General features: G+C 39.7%; 1 long non-coding RNA gene across 1 annotated transcript; it reads right to left on the bottom strand.

Annotated features, from left to right (window-relative positions):
- Window positions 1–6,312: 6,312 nt before the first annotated feature.
- LOC121855405 lies at window positions 6,313–7,343 on the bottom strand. Its single transcript, XR_006086787.1, has 2 exons — window positions 6,759–7,343; window positions 6,313–6,551 (listed from the first exon to the last, which is right to left on the bottom strand). It is a non-coding gene; the product is annotated as an uncharacterized LOC121855405 (long non-coding RNA).
- Window positions 7,344–7,988: the final 645 nt, after the last annotated feature.

Genomic DNA, 7,988 nt, shown 5'->3' with positions numbered 1-7,988 from the left:
TTATCTCACGCAAACTCTTGAATCTTTGTTGAAATTGTACGTAAATATTTGATAAGTTTGGCTCAACTCTGACGAGATATTTTGATATTTTATCTTGACTAAAATGGTTGGTAGTTTTGATTCATGTTTTAAATATATTCTTTCATCACTTACAGATATATGGTACCATTGTCTGGTAAATAATGGTTAGGGTTCATATATAGTAGCTGGTGTTATGGGGCAGATGAACTTTAACACCTCTTAACTGTATATAATGTCATGTTTAATATATTGTTCAGTTAGCATCTTGTGCCTTAGTTAGGTAACTCTTCTTGGTTATATATCAATTCATCCTTGGGCAGTCATTTTCTTAAAGTTGCCAATGCTGAAATGCCAAACTCTGAGTTAAAATATGTTTTTTTGATCATGTTAAGTAGAAGACTTGATTAAATTTACATACAGTATTTAGATGTTTGCTGTTCTTATATACAGTGATCCCTCGGTTAACGAGCGCCTTGGTTAACGAGATTTCGGTTAACGAATTACCTTCCACAAGATTCTTAACTTCGGTTAACGAATTACCTTCCATATGATTCTTAACTTCGGTTAACGAGCATTCCCTCGAATAATGAAATCGTCACGAGCGCCCCTCAACATGTTTTCGCTTGCACACTCGCTGTCATATTAGTCTGCCAATACAATAATCGGTTCTAGGGCTTAAATTCCTTACTATTTCAGTAAATATCAAGAAGTTTGTACTATTCAATAATTTTAAAAGTTTTGTATTAAATTTTTTTGTAATTTTAACAATTATTTAACATAATTTAAGTACAGGGAAACTAGTTTTTAGCGCGACAAACAGCCTGTCAACACACCATACAGGCGTCAGTCTCTGTGTCTTTTCAGTGGAGGTAACATCTTGCTTGACACTCTCTTCAACATAAACGCTTTTTTTCTGTTTCCAGTCAAATTATTGGTCATTCTGAAATATATTTTACATATTGACAATATATAATGCAGTGCAGTGTTGATTTAAAGAAAATAATCTTGAATTACACCAAGAGAACTAAAAAATTTTGGGTGAAATGGTGCCATGGGATGAATTCTCTTCCACCCCAATGCCTTCTCTTCTCCCTTCTCCTCCACCCCCATTCTAATTCCCATCATCATCATCATCATCATCATCATCATCATCCAGGGGCCTTCTACATACACACCTCAAAGTAAGTGTACTTTTCTACCTTTTTTGTTGACTTTAGGCAATTTTCGGTGAGCTGGAACCAATTACCCATAAACCCATTGAAACAATGGTTTCTGTTAACGAATTTTTCGGTTAACGAGCAACCTTCTAGAACGAATTGTGCTCGTTAACTGAGGGACCACTGTATTAGTATAACTGGAGCTGTGTGTCGATACAGTGCACCACATTCTCTTGTCCCGGTAAGTGTTTAAAGGCGGGTTCTAATTCTTGAATGGTCAAGTATGCAAGTCTGCCCCAGAGAGGTTCTTTACCTGGAATAACCGCTGCATGATCCGTACCTTTACTGCTGCATGATCCGTATAGACTCTTGTTTGATGACCAAATATCACATCTCTGAATTTCTTTAATGATCAGACAACAGCTAACACCTCTAGATGAGTTACTAAATAGTTAAGTTTACGGCTTACATAAGCAATTACTCTGTTTTTCCCTCTAGTGTCTAGCTGCATGAGAACAGCTCCTAGCCCTTGTCCGGAGGCGTCGGTGCACAGGGTGAGAGGTTGAATGTATCAGGTAATACTGGTGCATTGGTCAATGTTTCCTTTAATGCATTAAAGCTGTTTTCCTGTTCATTGTTCCAAACAAATGTTGCATCTTTTAGTTAGTTTGTCAGCGGGTCGGCTAACTTAGCGTACCCGTGAATGAATGAGCGATAGTAGCCGGAAAGTCCGAGGAAACTACGCACCTTGTCTACATTTGTAGGACAGGGAAATCGTTCAACTGTTTTAACCTTGCAGTCCATAGTATGGATGCCGTTTCCATCAACTACGTGTCCAAGGAATTAAACTTTGGTTTTGATAAATTCGCATTTAGAGAGTTTAATTTACAAACCTGCTTTATGAAGTTTTTTAAACACTTCACGTAATTTGACAAGATGACTGTTTACATCTTTGCTTACAATAATCAGATCATCTAGATAGGCATAAACTGTATTGCCAATCATTCCTGCAAACAGAGTATTAATCATTGGTTGAAAGTTTAATGGCACATTATGTAGTCTGAATGGCAAGGCAGTTCTAGATGTTATCACCTCGCGGGATTTCTCGTCAAGGAATTTGCCAATACCCGCTAAGAAGATCGAGGTTACTAAAAACTGCATTGTCTTTTCCCAAGGATTGCAACAAATCACTCGGAACAGGCTTAGGATACCTATCAGGTATGGTTGCCTCATTGACTCGTCGAAAGTCAATAACAGGTCGCCATCTTCCATCTTTCTTTGGAACTCGGAAAAAAGGAGAATTCCAAGATGAATATATGATTACTTTCTGTTCCGTCATATCTTTAACCATGTCCTAGACTATGGGCCGTTGGCTATGAGGTAGTCTGTAAGCTGGTATGTAGACAGGGTTAGGTTAGGTTTTAAAGATATGTGGTGTGAGGTTAATTTTGTTTGACCCAGCAGTTCCCCAGGTAATGCTACTATGCCCCTGGGGTCAGATAGTAACTTTAGGTGTTAAAGTTTACCTTGAAGATAATCCTTGACATGTGGCATTATTTGATCCAACTTCTCCTGCCACACTCTTATTTTAGTGTTGTCAGAACCACCACACACTTATTTTAGTGTTGTCAGAACCACCACACACTTATTTTAGTGTTGTCAGAGCCACCACACTCTTATTTTAGTTGTTGTCAGAGCCACCACACTCTTATTTTAGTGTTGTCAGAGCCACCACACACTTATTTTAGTGTTGTCAGAACCACCACATTTATTTTAGTGTTGTCAGAGCCACCACACACTTATTTTAGTTGTTGTCAGAGCCACCACACTCTTATTTTAGTGTTGTTAGAGCCACCACACACTTATTTTAGTGTTGTCAGAGCCACCACACTCTTATTTAAGTGTTAGAGCCACCACACTCTTATTTTAGTGTTGTTAGAGCCACCACACTCTTAGTTTAGTGTTGTCAGAGCCACCACACTCTTATTTTAGTGTTGTTAGAGCCACCACACACTTATTTTAGTGTTGTCAGACCCACCACACTCTTATTTTAGTGTTGTTAGAGCCACCACACGCTTATTTTAGTGTTGTCACGCTCACCACAGCCTCTCAATCCAGTCGAGTCATGTCTGCTAAGGGTTGGTATTTTGTAAACACTAATGGGTGGGTGGGTGGGTGAAGGTTTTAGTCGCGTTGTTGGTATTTTTATAGAAAAGGGTTTGAATATATGTGTGTGTGTGTGTCTGTGTGTAAGACTTTTCATAAGCGCCAGCAGTGTGTGTGGTGATTAATGACACGAAATCATTATGCGTACCAGTGACTAGCGCGGTACCACTGGGCAGTGTATTGGGCCTGTGTAACAGAGCCAGTACTTGCCAACAGTGTGTAACAGAGTCAATACATGCCAACAGTGTGTAACAGAGACGTGACCGACCGCCCAAGCAGATAACAAGCCGATCAGTGGTGAAGAGGATCAAGTAATCTCTGCCAGACTCAAAACAGTCCGTACTTGTAGGAATATATGGCATCGTATGTATGAAATACAACTACATTCTAATCCATTTTATATCATTAACAACTGCCGGGGCCAACACGTCTAGAAATAGCGGGGTATTTTTGTTACAGAGTCGTGAGATGGCGAAGCTGGTCTCATCATGGCGGAAGCAAGAGCCAAGGTTCTAAAACAGTCGATCATGATCCACCATTCTTCTCACTTCACTCGTGTACCTCCGGGGATTGTGAACGGGTATAAAGTGGAGTACAGCGCAGGTGCGACAAAAAAGAATGTGCTTAGTGCCGAGTTGTGTGTACTAGTGAATTGGTAAAACTTATAATTCTGTAAATAAATGATAGGAAGGCTCAGAACACATGAATTGGCTATAAAACAGCTGGAAAGAGGAAAAAGAAAGGGGTTTTCTAAGATATCATCAAATATCCAATACAAACACTCCACTGGCCACTACTATTGGTGCTCCAAAACGTTAAATTAGTACCTTGTTTTGACGAGAATTCCTTCCTGTTATTTGAGAAAATTGCCAAACAGTTGAGTTGGCCTATTTCTGTGGAGTTTTCTCGCTCGATTAGCATTCTTCAGCCCCGTCCACACGATTGAGCAGTGCCCGGCGGGCTTTGCCCGTTTACCGGGCAAAGCCTGTGTGTTGTTGTACACACGGGGATGATTGTCGGCAGTCATAGTCGGGCGCCGGTAGCTAGTAAGTGGTCGGCAGTGGCGGGTGCGGTACGATCACCATGGTGTGTAGCAGGAATAATCGCCGGACAGTTAAAGCGAAGAGCATAGCGTTGTGTACTATAATAATTGCTGCTATGTGCAAAAAGAAGAATCAAATGCAGAAAAGGGAATGGTCCAAAGAGTGGTTAGGTCGAAGAAAGTATTGGGAAGTCATGCCACGATTTTATGTGAACTGCAAGATGGACAGGAGCAAGACTTCACTTATTACATGAGAATGGACCCCAACACCTTTTACAAACTTCTAACGAAAGTGGAACCATGTAAAAAAAAAACAGGATACCAATATGAGGGAGAGTATATCTGCAGAGGCTCGTCTAGAGGCAACGCTCATATATCTTTCAACTGGGTGCACCTACACGTCACTTCAGTATAGAACGAGGATATCAAAACAAAGTTTGTAGCATAATACCTACAACTTGTCAAGCCATGTATGAAGTACTAAAGGAAGATTACTTGCAGGTGAGATTTGTAGTACATAAAAATTCATTGAATAATGTTAGAATTATGGTATGCATAGACAAGAAGCTATGGGACTAGAGTGAGGAGAGCGGCAGGAACGAAGAACACACACGAATGTCCCCATTACATAAACAATCTCCCGTTTATGGTCACGCCAATAATGTACATTGCATAAGCTTATTTGGTTATACATTGGACATCTGGACCGAGTGGGAAACATATACGTATCACATTTGGAATACTCAGTCGTCGCTCCATATCTGGCAGCAAACCACCAGGCGGGCGGACCATGATTTCGCTCAACGACGGGCACGGGCACTCAGCTGGTTTGCCCGCCAATTTTGCCCGATAACGGGCATTTAGCACGTGCCCGCCGGGCACTGCTCGATCGTGTGGACGGGGCTTTAGGTAGAGCAAAAACTGTCTTTGTAAACCTTACTGATGATCAAGCTTGTTAATATGATGTGTTGAAGGTCGCTGTTCTTAAAGCTTTTGTATTTTTGTTCGTGAATCTGGTATTGATTTTGTTGCCTGTTATATTGGCTGCCTTAAAGTAATGTTCATGATCTGTTATTAGTGGTAAGCATTTGTAAATATAGTTACATTTTCATTTGACTTTTAGTCCAATCATCAAGTATTCATTTATTAAAAGGGGTTACATTCAAACCATACATTATACCGTAGTTCTCGATACAAATTTAAGAACCATATATTGTAGAATTCCCCGTAGAAACGTTAGGATTCCACCCCAGAAGACTGTCAGACTCCGCGCCCCCCGAACAAGATAGCTAGGTACTCGCGAGCATGCCGATTCGAAGGAAACTAGAAAACTATCAAGGGAAGAGGACACACAGGAGATCCAAAAACTAAAAAATTGATGGAGCATTTAAAATGAACTACAGGACTAGGCTGGAGTTTCCCTGTGCAGGTTTGAGGAAGTAGAGTAACGATACGCTACCCGTTAACACTGGCAAGACAGATTATATTTAGTATCAAGTCCATGGCAGAGAACCGATTACAAAGTGATATTACCTCAAGGGTAGAGATTATTTGTTCAGGTTTTAAGATGAACGAAAGCTTCTCACCACAAATTGTTTGAAGCTACAGAGTGGGTGTATAGACCTAGAGACTTATTATGGATCATCTACAGACAACATGAAGAGTTGCCCATACGACTTTTCTTGGAGGGAGGAAGGTTATCCAGTGTTCAACCCGGTAGAGCGGACGCAGTTTAACCCGGTAGAGCGGACGCAGTTTAACCGGGTAGAGCGGACGCAGTTTAACCCGGTAGAGCGGACATAAGTCATTCCAGAGGGAAGTTTAAGTTTTAAAATTGCCAAAATCGACCCAGAATATGGATGGTTTAACTATAGTAGTATTTGGTTTAAACTACAAATCGACCCAGGAGAGAAGTGATAAATGGTATATGGTTATATTAAAGTTTATTGTACAAACACGTATTTTTTATATCTAAACTAGCACAAGATAAATATTTAGAACCTCCCAACTTAAACCAGGTTTGTTCAAGTGCCCACATGAACTAAGTAGGAAGGTTATGATGCCATGGCTGAAGCTGAATTAAAAAATTTTCACCGAGCTGGACTAAATTATTCATCCCGCCGCTGAAATATGGCCAGAAGTCACTCCAGATAGATCTCACGTGTCTGAAATAAACAGAGATTAATTACAAGTATAATAAATTATGTCACAGTAATAACTCACCAGTTACATTAATATATTACCAAGTTAAACCAAATATAAATAATTCAAGAAAACGAAAATATTAATATACTCAAGTGAATTAATAACAGCAGTTGAAGATCGACGGGTCATGTACCATTTCTCCTTGTATGGTTACGATTAGTACTGACCTCCTGCCGCAGCCTTCAGAGTATTTAATGCCGACGGGGTGGTAGGCCGATGGGGTGGTGGGCCGACGGGATGGTGGGCCGACGGCGTGGTGGGCAGGGGAACTGTGGATTTAGTGGAAAATCTTAACTACTTAAATAGGCTAACCACCACATCATAACTTTAAGATATTTCATTTTTGTTATTATTTTGTTCTATAAAACTTCACTATGTGTTGGTTATCGTCTTGCTATTGTTAATTTTACTGTTTTTTTATATATTTCTAACTTGTTAATTTTTCACTATAGAGATTAATGAATGTGGTTTTACCGGTAGTTAAGGAGGTGTAACAATCATTAGCGGGTTGACGGTAGTTTCTGTGTACCCGTAGAATTGGTTATGGTAACTTTATCAAAACTTGAAAAACCAGATCACAATTGACTTTTATTTGAAAGATATGAATACAAAATATAATTATCAAAGTTGGAAGTTTCTTTAAATTTGTGACTTTTACATAAATAAGCATCTGAATCCCTAGGCTAAGTAATGTTGACTCATAAGCTCATATAATTTTTACAGTTTCGTAATAAAATAAACAGATTCAATAAATGTCTGCCTGGGTTCCTTCTGTATCACTACTAGCGGAGGGGCGTGATGGTCTACTCGGGCGTGCACTTTAGGGGCGGCACTTTTGGGTCTGCTCATCACCCATATCTGCAGCTACTGGAGACGTTAATCCATCCCTTTGTATCGGCGGCAAGTTAATCCTTGTCGTGTCTGACCTAACACCTGACCCACATCATCACGGCCACGTCATGAGCTACACCCTTGCTATGCGCCCCCCCCTCCCCACACACACACACAACCTGTAACCTGTTGAGGATTAAGGAAACAACTTCAAACAAGTACGCCATTGAGCTCATGTGGTGTGGGTCAGGTGTTAGGTCAGACACGACGAGGATTAACTTGCCGCCGATACAAAGGGAAGGATTAACGTCTCCAGTAGCTGCAAAAAAAAACCATGCAGAAATAAAGATGGTCCTAATTTTTTACACTTTTTTACACTTTTTTCCCTATCCTATATGTCGTTTTTGCTTTTTGTTTAACTGTTACTTATAAAGTTTAAGTATGTTTGGGGTGTATTTAAAGCATACTATATTTGAGTATGTGAAAGTACAGTAATATTATAATGGTACACAAACTATTTAATATATATATATATATATATATATATATATATATACAGTATATAT

The sequence above is a fragment of the Homarus americanus genome, unplaced genomic scaffold, assembly GCF_018991925.1.
Source record: "Homarus americanus isolate GMGI-L3 unplaced genomic scaffold, GMGI_Hamer_2.0 scaffold31643, whole genome shotgun sequence".
NCBI classification, from domain to species: Eukaryota; Metazoa; Arthropoda; class Malacostraca; order Decapoda; family Nephropidae; genus Homarus; species Homarus americanus.
Note: the sequence above shows the minus strand (reverse complement) of the source record. Positions and strands in the feature narration are given on the sequence as shown.